This window comes from Pantherophis guttatus, chromosome 2 (genome assembly GCF_059756535.1).
Source record: "Pantherophis guttatus breed Tessera chromosome 2, ASM5975653v1, whole genome shotgun sequence".
Taxonomy (NCBI): Eukaryota; Metazoa; Chordata; class Lepidosauria; order Squamata; family Colubridae; genus Pantherophis; species Pantherophis guttatus.
The window spans coordinates 34,646,183-34,654,411 of record NC_142064.1 but is presented as its reverse complement, the minus strand read 5'-3'; the positions used below and the strand labels follow the sequence as shown (position 1 = coordinate 34,654,411).

At 44.9% G+C, this 8,229-nt stretch overlaps 1 long non-coding RNA gene across 1 annotated transcript; it reads left to right on the top strand.

Annotated features, from left to right (window-relative positions):
- The first annotated feature begins 4,340 nt into the window (after positions 1 to 4,340).
- LOC117679098 (uncharacterized) lies at positions 4,341 to 7,737 on the top strand. Its single transcript, XR_004595274.2, has 3 exons — positions 4,341 to 4,560; positions 5,569 to 5,661; positions 7,369 to 7,737. It is a non-coding gene; the product is annotated as an uncharacterized LOC117679098 (long non-coding RNA).
- Positions 7,738 to 8,229: the final 492 nt, after the last annotated feature.

The following is an 8,229-nucleotide window of genomic DNA, read 5'->3' as shown; positions in this document are numbered from 1 at the left end:
TCCCCCTGCGGTCCTCTCCGGCTTTGCGATCCAAAGATTTGGCAAGGAAGATTTGATGCTGCCAGAGTTGAAGCCGAGGTGCACTTACAGAAGCCTCTCGCGGGCCGCCCCTCGTCATCCCCCCCCCCCCGCTTTCCTTTCCATCGCCCCTCGCTTTATCCACCCCCCACTCCCGCCCCTCCGCAGCCAGAAAAGTGCCAGTCAGGCCATTCCGTGGATAATGGAAGGTATTTCCCACCTGATCAGGCAAAGTGAAGTCCCTAACAAGGCTCGGCTTAGCGCTCTGGTCCCCAAATCTCCACCATGACAAGGGCGTGCTTGGGAAAATCACTTTCCCCGCAAAGTAAACGGGTTTTCTATGACGGATCCGGCAAGTTTTCCCACCATAAATAGGTTTTAGATTGTTACACACACGTAGGGCTGGAACAAAGGGAGCGACTAGAAAAATATATTGGTTGCCCCTAATAAAATTTATTTAGACGGTTTACTTCTCATAAAAAATAGAGATTGAATTTCGTACCAGAGTGCCTGCCAAAGGGCTCCGTGCAGGGAAATTCTAACCTCGCCACCACCCCTGGTTTTTCCTCGCTCCCTTCCCGATTTCTTCAGGGGGACCAAACGGCATCACAGGGACCGACCGGGGTCCTGATTTGGCAAGTCTCGCGCCACCTGGGGCACAGAGGGTTGGGGGCCGGAGAAACAGAAATGGCAAATAGAAATGCGTGTTCTGAAACTTCGAAGAGCGTGACGTTGTCATCTTGGTGGCAATCCTGGTGTGCAGAATCTGTACAGTTTATAAATGTTCCGTGCTCAGAAGGAGTGGATCGCTTTTTTAAAACTTTTATTTTATTTTGCCTTATTTTATATTATTGCTAATATTATTAAAACCCAGTCCATTGTTACTTTGATTCAAAGACAGGCATAAAGGGCACAGATTTGCAGAATTCTATTTCCGCGCTATATCCAGATTCTATTGGGAAAAAATCCCAGCCCGAGTAGCCGGTTTTGGACCTCTCTTTTTTGGTTTTTGGAAGACAAGTGTCATCTTTTGTGTTTTCCCTGGAAGGGGACGAAATCACTGAGAAAAAAAAAATCAGTGCGTCTTTTAAAGGCTGAAATGTGAATTCTTACAATAATTATTATTCTCACTTTGCAGTTATTTAAATGCTGAATTGTAACAGCGCTGCCTCTAATGAGAAAGCGCCTCCCTCAATAATTAACGATCTCACATTTTCCTATTTTCTGTGCTTGATGAAAAGAATCAATTTTAATTCCTTGTAAATTACAGGCCCACTTTTAGAAAAGGAAGGCAGGAGGGGCGCGGCCACGTGAGTGGAACAGGCTGCCGCGGCGATAGTAAGAGACCCCGGGTCGGAAGGCCTGTCGCGCCTCTCCTTCAGCTCTTTGCGCCTCCTGCCCTCCCTGGACTGGAGAGCCGCCGACGAACCGAGGCGGGCAGGCAGCTGGTGGTCCTGGTCTGTTCTGGAGGATCAGACGGTAGAAGGAAGGGGGACAGAGAGGAAAAGGGATTTCAGCAAGCCACTTCTCAGATCACTGATTGGCTTGAAAACTCCGGCTCGGTTCGCATTTCGGTTCAATCGAAGGATCTAACTGGGATGTATTTTTTCACCACTGAGCCCAGAGTTGAAACGGCCACAAAGAGAAAAGCTCCAATGGAGGAGGACGCCCACCCAAAAGGAGAGCGAGATCGCGGCCCCCGCCCGGCTCCTTTCCTTTCTCCCCCTTTCCTGCTCCCCCCCCCCGATTCTTATGCCGCAAACGTATCTTTCTAAATAGACCAGGCAGGCAGAAAGAGAGCGCAGCTTGCAGAATCTGAGGCGTGGCGCCAGTTATGTGCGCCAGGGTGTGTTTGAGCCCGGCTCGTTTCAATTAATTTCTCATCAATCGGTTTCCTGGGGTGGGGTGGGGGGAGAGAGCAAGCTGCTGAAGTAAGAGACAGCTTTCATCTCAAAAAAACCCCCAATGTTCTAGCACAAACCAAATCAGACAATTCCAAACCCTACTTTTATTAGTGGTGGTGTTCGTATTTTATTTGCATCAGTATGATTAGCGGCTTCCTTCTTCTCAGTAGGCCCACTTGAAAGAAACATGCTATTTCGCTTAATTCAACCGATTGCGTGTCTGTGCATACACACAAACACACACACAAATATAACTTGAAAGCCAAACAACTTTGGCCAAACAGGTATTGCGAAGTTTATCCAGGACTCTCAATTTTTGGCAATAGCCCAACCTGAGCAGAACAACAAATCACCCTCGCTTGTATTTCTAAAATGCCCCCCTCCCCACTACTAAATCGGCGATCAGACGCGACTGCGGCAAAAATATTTATCTGCAGCTTGACAGCGAGCGTTTAAGTTTCCCTTCTTTCTGTCTTCAACGCCACCCTGTTAATCTGGCCAATTACCGGGGTTGACTATAATAAGAAACATACATATTTTTGTTTGTATGTGTTAAGTTGGGCCGCTTTTCTGATTTCTATTTGCTCAGGATAAATAATCATATATCAGTTATTCAGTTAGGTGACAAGCCTCGTAATTGGAATAAAAAGAAAACATCTCATCCTTATCTCTTTCTATAACTAGATATAGCGCTAATAAGACTGCATCAATCTTATCTAGCCAAAGAAATAAAATAGACAAACAAACAAATTCGCCTCCAACAAGTTAATGCGGTGTATCTGAGTGGAAAGTAGATATTTTCACGCATTCTGGAGATGAGGAGTGACTTTTAATAAAATCACAAGAAAAACAAATGTAATTCTGTAAGCAATTTCAGCGATCAGCCCTCTCTCTCTCTTCCCCTTTGCCGCTTGGTTAGCATTCGCCAGCCGTCCTAACCTTTTCTTTTAAAACCCAGTTAGTGCCACAAATATGATTGTCACTCAATCGAGGGGCCTTCGAGCCCTCCTTTATTACTGGGGGGAGCGGGGGCAGGTCGGGAGGTGGCGATGCCTTATTTTGCCAGGATGATTTTTGTTGACTCTCCCCGGCCACCCGGTTCTTTTATTCTCTCCCTTCGCACCCACCTCCATTCCTCTTCTCCTTTCCCTCCAGCCCCCAAATGCGGCTAATTCGGGGCGTCTATATTCACTCAATTAGAGAAATCTAAAGAGAAAATCGATCTTCCATCTGCAGAAATGCCAGCTTAACAAATTAGATTCTTGTTTCGTGCAGGTGATTTGGTGACAGTTGGGGAATTAGAAGTAATAAGTTGTTGTGCTTCAGGCCCCCCTTTCCCCCCCCCGCTCCTCTTCCCGACCGCTTCTTCTCCGGCTTCGCCCCCCGCCCCGTGGCGAGAAGCGCCTGGGCATCCTGGACGGGCCCCGCCTCGGTCGCCTTCTGCTTCAGCCGAGCAGTCCAAGAGGCGAGCTACCGCCACCGCATCTCCCGCCGTAATTAGCGCTGCTGCCCTCCATGTGGGCTCGATTAAACCGTGATTTAGCCGAAAGAAATATAATTATGGCTGCAAATAAAATAATCAGCATTGAAGAGCGATTTCCTTAATGAGATGGAGCGGTTGCACGTCACGGAGTAAAGGGGTCTCATTAAGGGCTGGTAATGAGCCTGGGGCGGAGAAGACGAAGAACCAGCGCGCCGCCACCCGGCCCGGCCCAGTCGCTCTCCCGCCCAGCCGGTTGCCGGGCCCTGGCAGAGGGGCCGTCAGTCTCTCCAAAGGCCCGAGGATCCTCGGAGCAGGCCGCAGCGCGCAGGCCCCGGAGCTGGGACTGAGAGGGAGAGACAGTGACCACAGCCTCTACCCAGGCAGCAGGGGGAGCGCAACCAGCTGCCCTTCTCGGGCAAAGGCGCCTCCCGACCCTTCCCGCGAGAAAGGAAAGGCCGTCGGCGGAGGCCCAGAGAGTGGCCAGGCGGGGCGCTATGTGGCGCTCCCTTCTGTCAGCAAAGTTTCGGAGCGGTTCCTGGAAGGAAGCCCCCGCCGTCAGCGGAGACGCCTCTAGCCGCCTTTGGAAGGCCCGAGAGGAGAAGCAAAATGTGTCTCTCAGCCCCTCCCCGCAAAGGGCGCTGTTCTCCCCGTAGCCCGCGAGGCAGCATTTCCCCTCCCCCACCACCTCAGAGTTCTTTTTCCCATTGAAATCAACGGCCTGTCAAAGGGATAAGCAGCAACCGAAAATCACGTTGGACTTTATTAATCTTATTGCCTGAAAGGAAACACAGAAATCCATCTGGCCGTTTCGAATCGTACTATGAATGGCCCCTTCTAGGCGTAGAGTCCCGGGCAAAACAAAGCAAGGCAAGCCAGCAGGCCTCAGCTAAGCCCTTGAGAAGAGTTCCGCTCTAGGTCAAGGGACAACGAGGTATTCCACAGGCTGAGCCTTGGAATAGGGGCAGCCACGCCATTCAAACTGCTGACCAATGGGGTCTTCCGTTGGAATGCTGGAGGAGGGGCTTATTTTCTGGATTTCTTTTTTTTCTTCATAGGCTGGAGCCATATCCAGCTCATCTTTTAGCTTGGTCGTTGTTGCGGTGGCTTATCTTGCCAGACCAAATACTACATAGTTTTGAGTTATTCTGCTATCAGGTAAACACAATCCTGAGACTATTAACTAATTTCTTTCCAAAATTCAATGCAGAGTAACATGCGTATCATGGCTTTGGAAATTCTTTCCAATTTTGTTATCAGCAATAGTCAGGGCAGTGTCTGCATTTAATTCTATGTAATAATAAGATAAGATAACCTTTATTGTCACTTTTTTCTGCGAACACAATGGCACACATTTAAAAATAAAATTCTGATGCCCACTTTCAAAAAAGTACACATATCCATACACATACACATACAAATACACACCCACACACACACACATATATATTAATGTAAGCATGCATGAGTGTGTGTGTAATCCCCAAGAAGATACACACACACATACGCACACATCAATCAGTGTGTGTGTGTCTGTGTGCATCTTCTTGGGGATTACAGGTAGTCTTCAATTTACAACTACTTGTTTAATGATTGTTTGAAGTCATAACCGCAGTGGTAGGTTGCTACCAGTTCACCCTGGATCGGGCAAACTGGTGGCAGCAGAGGGAGGCTCCGCCCACCCACCCGGATGTTTCTGCACATGTGCAGAAGCATTGCATGCATGCACGAGTGCACACATACACGCGCCCGAGCGAACCAGTCGCAAACTAAATTGAAACCCACTACTGCATAACCACACTGAAAAATGACTTATGAACAGTTTTCACAGCATTCCCATGGCCACGTGATCATAATTCAGGCACTTGGCAAGTGCCATGTATTTATGACAGTTTCATCATCCCTGAGTCATGCAATCACCATTTATATTCTTCCCAGCTGGCTTCTGACATGCAGAGTCAATGGGAGAAGCCAGATTTGCTTAATGACATGATTTGCCTAACAACTCTGCCAAAAAGGTTGTAAAAATGGGGCAACACTCACTTAATGCCTGCTTGCTTAGCAATGGAAATGTTGGGCTCTATTATGGTGATAAGTCAAGGACTTCCTGTAATCAGCATGGGTACATAAGTGTTACAACCTGTTTGTGTTTGGGGGATATTGCAGAGCAGGTGTCATAGGCTGTGTCTGATGGAAAGAAGGAGGATTTGGAAAGGAGGAGTCAGCAACATTTGGAGTCACTGGCCATACAGATGCACTGTAAGTACTCCAACCAAGTCAAGCTCCAACTTTGTTTTGTCAGGTTCTTCTGTCTCACCAAAAATGTGGTCATTTTCTGCAATGTTTTCAGTGAATTATCCGGATAATGCATGGACAGAGTTCTAGGCCCTTTTTAAATCACCTTCTAACATTTTGTTGGACTGGAAAAAATAAAAACACAGTATGTGGAAATGGCTTCTTTTTTTTAAAATTTGATTTATATGCCGCCCTTCTCCGGAGACTCAGGGCGGCTTATAGTGTGTTAAGCAATAGCCTTCATACTTTTGTATATTTTATACAAAGTCAGCTTATTGCCCCCACAAACTAGGTCCTCATTTCACCTACCTTAGAAAGGATAGAAGGCTGAGTCAACCTTGAGCCTGGCAAGATTCAAACTTACTTTAATTGCAGACAGCTGGTGTTAAATTACAGTGCCTTGTCCGCAGAGCTATTCAGGCTCCTTCTGTAAATATTAAGGAACCCCAACTTGCAGACATCTGTTGTGCATTCAGTGAATGTAAAGTCTGTCTGTCCTTTCTTGATGTATTCCAAGTATCTTGAAATTATAACTTCCAACCAATTAAGTATCCATCATCTGGGATGGGCACCAGGTCAGAGGAGGCTGGAATTGGTCTAAGGAACAATACCAACATACTCTTTCTTGCTATCACATTTGTTTCCTATTAAAGTGAAGACATCTCAAATGTTCTTTTTAGAAGTTTTTCTAACAGGAAGATTGTTAGGATATTAAATTTAGTAGCTGGAACAGTAAAGTGTACAATGGACACAATACAATACAATACAGTACAATAGTTATAGTTGATTGAATGAAGTGTGCTGGCTCATGCACGAGGTAATCTACACTATGATTGCTTGCTGTCCATGTAAAGTGTGGGTTTACTACTTGTAGTTAAAACTACAAGTTTGTGTTAGTGTCTCTGACTTAATTTAGACAGCTGCTGTACAATTCCTTCACAATATATTCCTTGAAGTTATAATAGGCTCTACAAGACAAAATAGTCTCCAGTTATTATTATTTGGTCTTTTACAATAACAGTTTACATTTAACACAACAGATTGAAAAATAGACCTGCTTTATGCATCACACTGAATTATAATTTAATTATTTGGCATTGCTTTAGTGTGTTTAGTGCATGAACTAGCCATTTGTGGTCTACACAACAAAGCATGAATGCACATAAGCAAAGTGTAACTTGTACAACTCCAGTCTTACAATAGATTCACACTCAGCAGTTTAGTCCAGCTGAAATCCATATGACAATTGCAGGTCTATTTTTCAATTTTTTAATAATCTATTGACCAGATAAAGGGTGAATAAGCCTTATACTATATTAATGTAACCAGGGGTGAAATCCAGCAGGTTCTAACAGGTTCCGGAGAACCGGTAGCGGAAATTTTGAGTAGTTCAGAGAACCAGCAAATACCCCCTCTGGCTGGCCCCAGAGTGGGGTGGGAATGGAGATGTTGCAGTATCCTTCACCTGGAGTGGGATGGGAATGGAGATTTTGCAAGATCCTTCCCCTGCCACGACCACAAAGCCACGCCCACAGAACTGGTAGGGAAAAAATTTAGATTTCACCCCTGAATGTAACCAAAGATAAGTCCTGAGAGTCTTGAGAAATATTAGTTAAAAATAAGTAAGTTTTGTGTTTGATTCATTCTCACCTTATCTTTTAATTCTGGTAGATACTTTACCACAAACCATATGGAATATACACCAGGCAAAAAATAGAGAAATGTCTTTCCCCACCTCTCTCCAAGTGTGGAAATCATGTAAACCCCCATACACTGAGGCATCACAGCATGTAACACCTATATCTCTCTTCTCTGGGAGTTTAAGGGAAGTTGGACTGTACAATATATACCCTTCTGATCGGCTTCTATTCCAGAAACTTCAGACCTTGGAGAGGTCATCAATAGCCGTTGATACAAAATCACTGAGGATCTGTTGCATAGAAGTATTCTAGATTAGTTGCTGCAAAATTATCTGCTTGCACTCATAAATGTAACAAAAGAAGACAAAAGCCCAAACATTCACAGGGAATTAAAGAATCTGAAGGATATCAGGAATCTGCATTTTTCAATATATCATCTTTGTCTATGATTACTGGTTGAATGTGTGAACTTTTCATTGTAAATAATATCTATCTGAAAAAATAGTAAAACCATAAGGTTAAAAGAAACCTTGCAGGTTTTAGGCCACAAGTATAAAGTACAGTATTTATATCATTTAATCTTTGAAGTTTGTCCCATATAAACAAATTACTGCTGAACTATTGAACCAATGCTTGATGAGAATACACTTGGGTAAGCATAACATGGGGAAAGAAACAGACTAACCTTCATTTAAATACCGTGTTTGCCTGAAAATAAGACACTCTCTTATATTTTTTTGAACCCTGAAATAAGCGCTTGGCCTTATTGCCATGCTCTCAAAAGCCCAATTGGGCTTATTATCAGGGGATGTCTTATTTGGGGGGAAACAGGGTACTATAAACATAGAATACAATCAAATATATAATTGTATAACTGCATATACCCCCATCC